Source organism: Alligator sinensis, unplaced genomic scaffold (assembly GCF_000455745.1).
Source record: "Alligator sinensis unplaced genomic scaffold, ASM45574v1 scaffold349_1, whole genome shotgun sequence".
In the NCBI taxonomy this organism is placed as follows: Eukaryota; Metazoa; Chordata; order Crocodylia; family Alligatoridae; genus Alligator; species Alligator sinensis.
The window spans coordinates 772,403-783,344 of NW_005841856.1; positions in this window are offsets into that span (position 1 = coordinate 772,403).

Below are 10,942 nucleotides of genomic sequence, written 5' to 3' on the forward strand. Positions count from 1 at the left end.
ACTCTTTCCTGCTTATGCGGGGGGTCAGACTCGATGATCTATTGAGGTCCCTTCCGACCCTAACATCTATGAATCTATGACAAAGTTTCTAGGGGCTCTGCTGAGAACAGGGTTTGGCACTTGGTTCCTAAACTGTTTTCTGAAGAAGCACTAGCTGTAATATTGCCTGACCTCATTGAATTTTTCCTACAAGCTTTTGATGTAGTGTTAGACAATCTAACAGACACTCGCTGTTAAAATGAAACCTGGAAAACCTGGAAAATGTTGCCCTTTTAGCCCCACTTTATTTAAAAACAAACAATGCCCCCCCCACCCCCCCCAAATCTTTGTTCCGTGTATCCAAGTACTAGACACCTATCATCTTAGCATGGAATTTATGAGTTAAGTTTTCTAATCTATTGGTGGCTAGTTGCATCCTTCAAGGGTGATTAATGTTCAGTTGAGAAATGGGGCTACACACTGTAAAACTGCAATATTCATTGTACCTTTTACTAAAGCAAGAGTTCTTCAGTGGTGCACATGATTTATAAAGCTCTGTAACTCTTCTTTGCTACCCAGGTACCTATGGTACATTATGGTATTCTGCCTCAACGTACAAAAATCTCAGGAGCAAAAAAAGAAAGCAAGAACACTATTTGAGTGGGGAAACAAAGGACAATGTGTAAGTTAATGCTAAATGTCTCCTCTATGTAGTGCATTTGTTCTAGAAGAAGAGATGTCAGTGGAAACTGAAAATTATCAGGCAGTCTGAGCTTATAGATTTGGTTTCCAATGGTGCCATATGGAAATTGGTGTGCTGCTTTGCAAGTAGGCACAGTGCTGTCATAGAACAGATGGATCTGCAGGGCAGCAGAAGCAGTCGTATCTGACCAAAGGTCAAAATTTCCATCTACAAATGTAAGTACAGCATTCCATAATTTTCCTTCTGGCCTAAAATGAAGGGGATTTGCCATTCATGCTTAAAGCTGGATGAAGTCTGTAAATTGAAGACTATTTTTCCATGGCTCATTAATTTGGAAGTACTCTTCATGAAGGAACAGAAACTTTTTTGACTTTGTCATCCCGTTGCAGGAGAATATAGAGACATGGTAGGAAATGGTTCAGCGTGATAGTTGCTTGCTCAAAATTACATCAACTCTGCCATAAATTTCTTTTTTCCTGTGAATTTATGCACAAGGAGAAAATATGATTGAGAAGTGAGGTTTTTGCACCCCTTGTTTGTTCTGCTTTTCTTACTGAAGATGCACAGAGATTAGATACTATTTCACCTAGTAAGCATTTCACTGTGATTCTATCCACTCTGCTCAAGTCCCTGAAAAAATCTTAATCTGAAAAGTGGACGGGTTCTTGCTGTTTTTTGTATTAGTTTTAAAGATAAGATGAGGGTTACAAAACTAGATGTGCTTGTGATTTCAGCATGGTGGGATCACACTTTAGATGTCTAATAGTTCATAACTCGGGTTGGTCCGGTTTTGAAGGTCTCAAAATATCTTCAGACAGTTGAGAATTCTACGGGGAAAAAAAAGTCTGCCTCTGAATTATATATATGTTGATCTCATGATTGCGGAAAAACTACTTCCAATACAATTTTGTTTCAAACCAGAAGAGGAGGCCTTATTGAATTAGTCGTGTTGTTTTTTGTATTATGCACGTGCCGGTAGTGCTTGGTACCAACTACATTTGGGACTTTTACTTTAACTACACAAGCAGCATAAGTCGTCAGAAGGTCACAAACAAATGCAAGATGCCTTTTATGAGGGACAGTTGATCATAATTGTTTGGTATACCATTTCTTGTGTCTTTGTTCAAAGTCTTGGGTCACAGTTGGAGGCCATGTGTGGCAGTCAGTGTGCTTCAGGTCTTACCTCTGGACAATTTCTGTGTCCCTAGGCTGTGCGGCTTTGATCAAATCACTTAACCTTTCTTTTGTCTCAGTTCACCAATCAGCAAAATAGTTTTCCCCAGTCTAGGGGATTTAGTACCAGCTTTCATTCTTTTGTGTATCTCTGGTTTGAGTCAGAAACTTTGCACTGGTCTACAGTGAAGCTGCAGAAGGGACTGTACCATAGTAGTTAGTATACAGATACTGAGCTGGCCTGGGTATCAGAAGTGGTCTAGCCAGGGCTCCAGGTTAATTTTCCCTGCTGAGAAATGTGAAAGCTAGCTCGGGTATCTCCACATTATGCTGCGGTACTTCTGGGACTACAGTGTAGATGCACCTTCAACGTTAAGTGAGAGAGACACTTATTCCCAGATGGGTTTTTAATCATTGCTAGTATACATTTGAGTATATTGTTGAATGGAGAATGAAAACACATTAGGGAATGGCTTTTAGAGGTCAGTAATGTGTTACCATTCTAGAGAATTGCATTAGATGATGTTTATAGCAATTTAGCTTATGATAATAAATATACTAAAATGTAAAGTAGCTTCTTATTTATGCCACTTACAGAGCATCTTATGCCATAATACAAAAATATTCTTCAATTATTTTTAGTGGGACTTTTGGAATTTGATTAAATTATGTTAAAAATAATATATTGAAACCTGATCTAATAAAATAAGCAGAGTGGGGTTAGGAAAATACAAAACTCTTCCCTGGGAAAAGCAGATGCACTCCCATGGAAGTGTGTGGGCCTATTTTAGCTGTGACATAAATTTCAGATTGGATGCGTGTAGTAAAGAGCGTAACCTCATCTCATTTGGCATTCAGCCAGCGAGCTAGAATGCAACTTATGTGCCAAGGAGGAAGAGGAGGAGGCCTGGCACAGATATAGTACTTAGCATAAAGAAGGGGAACTAGATGAATTGGTAGTGGTGATATATCCCAGTGACAAATTGCACAGCTATGTGATAAACGGCATATATTATGCACTTCTAATCACCTCATTTGCACTCTGCCTGTTAATCCATCTCCCCTGGGAGTCACTGTAATACTCCAGACCTCTGAGCAGATTCAGATTGGTTTAAAAAATGGAAAGAATCATAGAAATGATTTTCTCCGAACATATCTGTTTCCCCCCATCCTTAATATGATGCCGGGGAGCAGTGGCAGAATAGTTAAGGTAGAACACTATGACTTCAGAAGCCAAGCCGTGCTGCAGACCCATACCTAATGCCACCCACATCTGTCACACCTGGAAACAGATATCTGGTCCTTTAGGCTGGGACATCGGAGGTGGCTGGATGTGATGTTAGCCACAACCCACCCTCGTGTGCTGTTGGTTACAGACAGCGGTACAGAGACATGGCCAGGTGCCCTGGGCAAACTGGAAGTGGTGATTTCCAATTTGCAAACATGAATATACAGCTGAGGGCAGCAGCTGCTTTTCTTCAGCCCCATCCGAGTTGGTAGTCATGGCAGTTGCCCCTATTGTCCACCCCAGTTATGCCACTAGTTATAGAAATTGTTATGCCTTAACTACACTAGCCCAATGGGCTCTTAGGCCTGGGTAGACCTTTCACTTGACTTGAAAATCACAGGGCCTGGAAGGGTCAATACTTTAGTCTTGCACTAGTGAGCAATTGAAGATCCTACTAGGAACAGGACCTTTAGAGGTGCTTGTACATGCAACGGAATTGGCCTTTAAAACAGTTTAATTGCCCTTTTACACCACTTTAATGGTATTGCTGTTTACATATTTGGCAGCAAATTCTACTTTAATTTTATGACAATTTTTGGTGGTGTATTTCATTTTAAATTACATTATTACATAGCAAGGTAAAACCCATCTCAGGTATTTTAGTTCGCTAAGTAACAAAGTGCAGCGGTGCCTGGGGTGCTGGAAACCCAGATGTGCTCAGGGAAGCTCAGGCTTGGCGGGCTTCCAATGCCCCATGCACCATCTCCACTGCCTTCTCCTGCTGCCAGCACACCCAGCCACCCTCCTGCCACCCTGCTGCTCTGCCCCAGAGGCAAGCCAGCCCATTCCCAGGAAGTCCCAGGTGATGGGAAGGTGGCGGGGACATTGCATAAGGCACTGGAGCCTACCTGCCTCTCTTGTGACTGGGGGGAGTGAGCTGACGGCAGACCAAGTGGCCCCTGAGCTGCAGGGCACCCTGGATCTTCCCTCCATGGTGGCAGTGCCCCCCAGGCGGCACCCACCTGCTGGCACCTGGCCCTCGTGGTCCCAGGGATGCTGTCACCATGGTGGGAAGCACCAGGCTGCACGCAGCTTAAGGGCTGTGCGACCTGGCGGCAGCTTGTGCAGGAAGGCTCGACAGAGGGGGAAAATAAGAAAAAAGTAGAGAGGATCCTGATCGCGCTTTCCCCTCTTTTTGGTTTTTTTTGTTTTGTTTGTTTGTTCCTGGAGCCTGCCTGAGCAGTGCAGGGCCCGGTGCTTCCCTCCATGGCTGTGGCACCCCCCAGGACCACTCAGGTGGGCTGCTAGTGGGTGAGTGCTGCCCGGGAGACCCTGCTAATGCTGAGGGAAGCCCTGGGCCCTGTGCAGCTCAGGCAGGTAGCCTCCGGGAGAGAGAGAAAAAAAAGAAAAAAAGATCAGGTTCCTTGCCACTTTTTTTCTTTTTCTTTTCCTTATTTGAGCCAGCTTCACTCTGCGGTGGCGGTGCCCCCTGGGACTGTCTGGACAGGATGCTAGCGGGTGGGTGCTGTCACCGTGGGGGGAAGGACCAGAGTGCCCCACAGCTCAGAGACCACTCAGCCTGCTGGCAGCTCGCCCCCCCCCCAGCTGTGGGAGAGGCAGGTAAGCTCTGGGGGAAAAAAAGGATGGGGCATCTCACTGCTTTTTATATTTTTTCTGGTGGAGCCTGTAGGGGGGGGAGGGAGGGGGAGGCAGGTGAGCTAACGTGGGGGCCATGACTCACTGTGACATCATGTAATGTCAAGGAAGTCCTTAAGTTGAAATGGTGGGTTTTTAAACGACACAATTAAAAACCCACCATTTTTAATTTAAGAAGAACTAGACCCCTGTCACATATACAAGCACTCTAGGTGACTAGAAAGTGGAAGATACACAGGACTTCCTTCTACCCCTGGAAGGTCCAATGTTCCCTTTGTGTTTTATTATGGAGAAACAATGTGCCTTTGGAACTGATCACTTTTTGTTGCTCTGTGGCCTTTGAAGTCGGCGTCCTGGTGCTAGGGAGCACTTATTCTATGGGTGGAAGGATACAAAAAATAGTCTTTTAAAAGACAAACACACAAACAGATGATCAAAACCCCCTCTCTAAAGCATAGTTTTACTTGCATACTACTTTACAAAACATACTACTATGGCACAAAAGCGAATATGGACAACTGTTTGAGATGAACTACCTGGGCTGTAGGACCTGTGCTTCTTGTTCTATGTGTATGTATAGATAGATGCTGTGGTCAAATGTTTCAAAATTTAATTTAGGCCATGTCTGCAGCATCTCAGGGTGATGCGTGCTACAGTGCGTCCTACTTTGCATGTTCTGTCCCACATAATGAAAGTAATGTAGCCGCCTGAGTGTTGGGGTGCTGTCACTGCTTTCCTGAGAGAGAGCTTATTGCATACACCCAGTGCCACTGCTTTTCAAGAGGTCATGGGCATGGCTTTTCTCACTGGTGTGGTGCTCAGGCTGCCTTGACAAGCTCATAATGAAGTTAATTTCTTAACCCTCAAATGCAGGTATTCAAGCCTGAAAACTGCAGCTTGTACTAACATATGTACACGCTGTGCATAACTCATAAAATACAGGAGAGAGGAGCTTGATTTAGTAATACATTACTTGGCTCTGCATGCCCTTTAGCAAACATTCATATAGTAGTAGTCCTTGGTGGAAGAAACTGATTGTTAGACCACACTACCCAGACTTTCACATGCGGCTGTGTTTGAACCGTGAAAACCAAAGCATGTCCGGTTATCAGCTGCAGACCTTTACTCTTTCCTGTTTCTTCCAAAGAAATGCCTGTGAAAATATCCTACATATGGCACCCTTTACCTAAGGCTCTCAAATGCTTTGTAAAAATGTAGCATAATGGCATTGTGAGATAGATTAACATTATCCATGTTCTGTGTGCAGGGAAAAACTGCCATACAGTGCTAATCTCATGGAGACTGGTGTTACTCCATTGAATCTTCAAGTGTAGCTTAGAAAAGAAGTAGCTATGGATGGATCTTAGGTTATACATCAAGGCAGTAGTAGAGAAAATAAATAGTGCTTCAGTATCCTACCTCTCAGTCCTGTGCATTGACCATAATTTGCTAGTAAAATGTCATTTGTGAGCTATATGTACTTGATGTAGATCAGATCTCCACTGCTAACAACTGTTGGCTATCCACAGAGTCTGAGCATCACTGAACTGTTGTTAAATTTTGTTTATTACTAAGGGCCTCGTTATACCTTACACTGTGAGCCACACAAATGTTCATGGGTTGTTGTGCTTGCTTGAGTTTGGAGCAGTTGCACTTCAGGCCAGCAGAGGCCTTAGTATAACTTGGGTAACACGGACCAGAAATGATCTTGCCTTGGAGTGGCATAAACCTCCTAACTAGTGCTTAAAACCAGTTTCAGGTATTAATGTGCAGACAATCTAGGGGTTAAGAGCTCCAGGATCCACCCAAAATTACCAAGTAACAAGGACCTAAGTTAGTTATTACTGTAAAGGCCCACAAACATTTTGTAAAGCATTAAACGGAGATCAGTTTTGGCAGGAATTTTTCTTGCGAGCTCTTCAAGATGCTGGAGAAAATGTCAATAGAAATCTGACTGGAAGTGCTGTCAAAGGCTGCTAATCAGAACAGCAGATACATGGCACTTTGTGTAGAAGAAATTGCTTGCAGCACTTCATGCAGCCAAGCAACTTGAGTTAAGAATTGTAATAGCGATGCCATAGCAAATTAATTAAAAAATATATGTTTTGTCTTTACTTTGGCTCTGCAATACTATGGAGCCAATATAGCAATAGTACAGAAAAACCATTTAAATTTCATAAGTGGAATATAATGCCATTTGCTACCGGGGTGTTATGTTTCTGAATTAAATTTAACCGAATCACTGTTCAGAAAAAGCAAGAGATTTTTGTTAGAGAGACAGGTTTAGGGTCAGTGACAACAGTGTGGGCTACAGTTCGTGATTTTAAGGGTACATAAAACACTGGCTGTATTCCACAGTATGCACTGCTAAACTGCAGACAACAGTAAAATCTCCCTCTTGCAGTATAAATATGGTATGAAAGTTGATTAACCAGTTTTATGTTGTTATCTGAGCTTGCAATCCATCTGGACTCAAATTACAAAGATGAAAATTGCATTCTTGCCATAGCAAAAATAGTAAATAAAAGCAGAATCAAAAAGCAAAGAATTACAAACTTAAATCTGCAACACTGTGACTAATCTTTGCTTGTGTATGATGCTCTGCTTCATTTCTGTTTCTAGCATATCAGATTGAGATTGCTAGAATTAAAGAGAAAAAATTCATTTGGTATTTCTGCATAGGCCCTTATGAAGCATATGTTGACTTTTCTTAGTATTTGAGTCTTGAGTTTGTGTGTGCCTGTGTTTTTTGGAGAAAGTGGGGAAAGTATTCAAACAGTCAATGTGAGATTGAATGTCAGATATCTCTATTCTACCATTCATCATGTTCTCCAAAGTGGGATAAGTTCATGAATCAAGTTCTAGATAAAGTTATCTACCTTCTCCATATACTTGTCAAGTTGCCAGCGTGGATGTATTTTAATACCCTTATGCACTCCAGTGGCTTGACAAACCAACAGGATATTGTCTAAGTGCTTCAGATGTTATCAGCTTGAATTTTACCATAATGCATGTTATTTGAGGAGGAATATATTAAAAACCCTATGAATATGAAGTATAGAAAATACAAAACTAAAATTTAATATTCTTCTTATCTTAAGCATGCAAACAACTACATAGGCAAGGTTGTCTAATGAAACAGACCTATCCTATAATTCACAAAGTACTTCTCTTTGGTGTGCATGTGCATTATGTGCGTCTGAAATCATATTGCTCATAGGGAGCCTAATTCAGCTGATGGTATTGGAGTCCGTGACAGGATTTCCACTGGTTTGGGCTCATCAATAGTCCATTGATTTATCCTCTAAGCACGAGTGACTGGCCTTTATAAATGCACCTGATAGGCCATTTTGAAATATAACTTTTCACTAATGGATTTGGGTTTAGCACTGTCATGAAACTTAAAAGTACAGGGCATGCAGATTTTTCCATATGAAACATGTTTGAAAGCACACAGGACGTAACCCCCCCCCCTCCCCCCAACAGCACGCTTATAGGCTCGGCAGTGCTAGCACCATGGCCGAAAGAGACATGGAGGTCATGACTGACCACAAGATGAACATGAGCCACCAATGTGATGTTGCAGCTGGTAAAGTGAACAAAACTCTGGCTTGCATCCATAGATGTTTCTCAAGTAAATCTCAGGATGTCATCCTCCTGCTGTACTCAGCCTTGGTGAGGCCACAGCTGGAGTACTGCATCCAATTCTGGGCTCCACAATTCAAGAATGATGTCGAGAAGCTTGAGAGAGTCCAGAGGAGAGCCATGCACTGGGCAAGAGAACAGGCCTTATGAAGAGAGGCTGAGAGCCATGGGACTCTTCAGCCTGGAAAAGTGCAGACTCATGGGTGACCTGGTGGCAGCCGATAAGTATACAATGGGTGTTCATCAGGATCTGGGGGAACAGCACCTCAAGGGATGACAAAGTCCAATGGCCACAAACTCCTCCAAGACCATTTTAGGCTGGACATAAGGAAAAACTTCTTTACTGTCCAAGCCCCCAAGGCCTGGAATGGATTCCCTCCAGTGGTGGTGCAAGCACCTACTCTGGACTCTTTTAAGAAACATTTGTACACTTATCTTGCTGATATCCTTTGACCCTAGCTGACTTCCTGCCCCTGGGAAGGATGATCTTCTGAGGTCCTTTCCAGCCCTAATGTCTGCTAAACTATATATTACATATCTAGAAAACAGTATGAATTTCCTGCATCTTTTTCTGTACATAAAATAGAAAGTCTCTGTTTCCCTAGTCTGTACTAGTATCTTTCACCCCCCCACCCCCACCCTAATGAAACCTTTGAAGATAACAAGCTTGATTATATAAGAAAAAATAATGATAAAAGTTGGCATCTATCCTTGATTACATAACCTGCCTCTAGTCTCCATAAATGTTCCTGGTGCATATATCTACTGTATGATTTTTGTTTTTCCTCACTATGAATAGCATGCCTTTTACTTAATCAGTCAACTCCGATTAAACCCAAATCTTAAACAATATATCTACTCAGCACCGGCTGTACTGTATTGCCCACTACTTGCTGAAAAATGGCACAGAAATAAAGTGAAATTACCCACTTTGAAAAGCTTCCTTTTTTTTCTTCTCTAGAACATTGCCAGAATCATAAATGAATATTAGCAGCATCCTCTTTTATCTACATTTACTGCTGAAGTGTGTGGCAAATAGGTATGCTCTTGTTTTCTTTTTATTCTTGGCAATGAAGCTTGTTAGATGGAAGATTAAGTAATGGTAGTTGCATGATTCCACAGCACATGAAAACAAATTTGCTTCCACCCAAGGTTTGTGTATCAGAATAAATAGAGATTTGGCTCAAGTCAGCACCAGCTTTTCCATGAAATTCCAAATGAGCTTGGTGTGAGATTTGAGACTGTGTTCTTTTCCCAGCCTAATGTGATGCTGTGAATATTAATGTGCTTGTTTCAGCCCACCAATGGTGCCCAAGAATATAAAATCCCCATATAAATTTAAAAACAATGCGATTGTCAACACAACACGGGTTCAGTTAAATTAGTTAAACACAAGTTGTCACATGCTCATGAAAATTGAAGTTCTAACAATGAGGCAGTGAGAGACATTACACATCTCAAGGTCACAAATTGTGCATGGAGAAATAAAAGGATGCTATATGATTTGTTATCATTAAATGGGCATCCTGATGGGTTTTGAAGAAGAATCTTAATAGAAAGTGCTTACATAAAGGCTTCATTTTTTTTTTATTTTTATTTTTTTGCTGTGTTTTAGTCGTTCCGTTAGACAAACTACAAGTAAAACAAGTTTGGTAAAAAGTATTAGCAATCAAACCTGGTAGTTTTATTTGGGGGTGGGAGGGAAGTAGATTTTCCATCTAGATCATGTTGAGACTAGAGTTAGGCCAGTCTAAGTGCTGAACTGCATATATTTGGGGAAGTTAGATTCAGCAAAAAAATAGCGAGTCTGATTTAACTTACTTAGAGGTGCACTATGTAGATGGGTTTTTATCCATACCCAATATAACCGAATATGTGTACACGTTCTGAGTGCAACCCCAGGGCTGGGAAAGCCCAGCCACTCATCTCAGCTGGGGTTGTGATTTTTCTTACCCCCTCCCCTGACACTGACTGGGTTATTTTTAGCCCTCTGTCCTCCTTCCCCCCCTCCCAGGTAGAAAAGCCTCCTCACAGACCACTAGCCCCCCTGACCCTACCTGTCTCTCCTCCCAGTGCCTTACCTAGATAGCATTTCCAACATGTCTGTCAGCATCAGTGAACGTGTGCACAAGCAGGGATGTGTGTATGTGCTCTTAGTTATTGAGTTAGTGCCATTGTGTTCCTAGAAGGGGAGGACAGAAGCTTTCATGGGGGGATAGAGGGAGAGAATGTTTGTGGATTGACATTTAATTTTCCTCAGGAGTAGGAAGCAAGATTATAGACCACTAAAATAAAGCATTTGCATCAAAGACATTCTGATTCAAGTCTTAAAAAAAAAAAAAAAAAAAAGGCGGTGATATTAGCTATTGTGCACATTATTGTGCCATGCTATTGTAGTTATACAAAAGTTTATTTCAAGAGTATTTAACATGCATGCACTAACTTTTCATCAGAAGACCGTTTGTAAGAGACACTAGAATCTATGGGATTGTTTAAACATAGCTTCATAGTTTCATAGTTGGTAGGGTCGGAAGGGACCTGAGGAGATCATCTAGTCC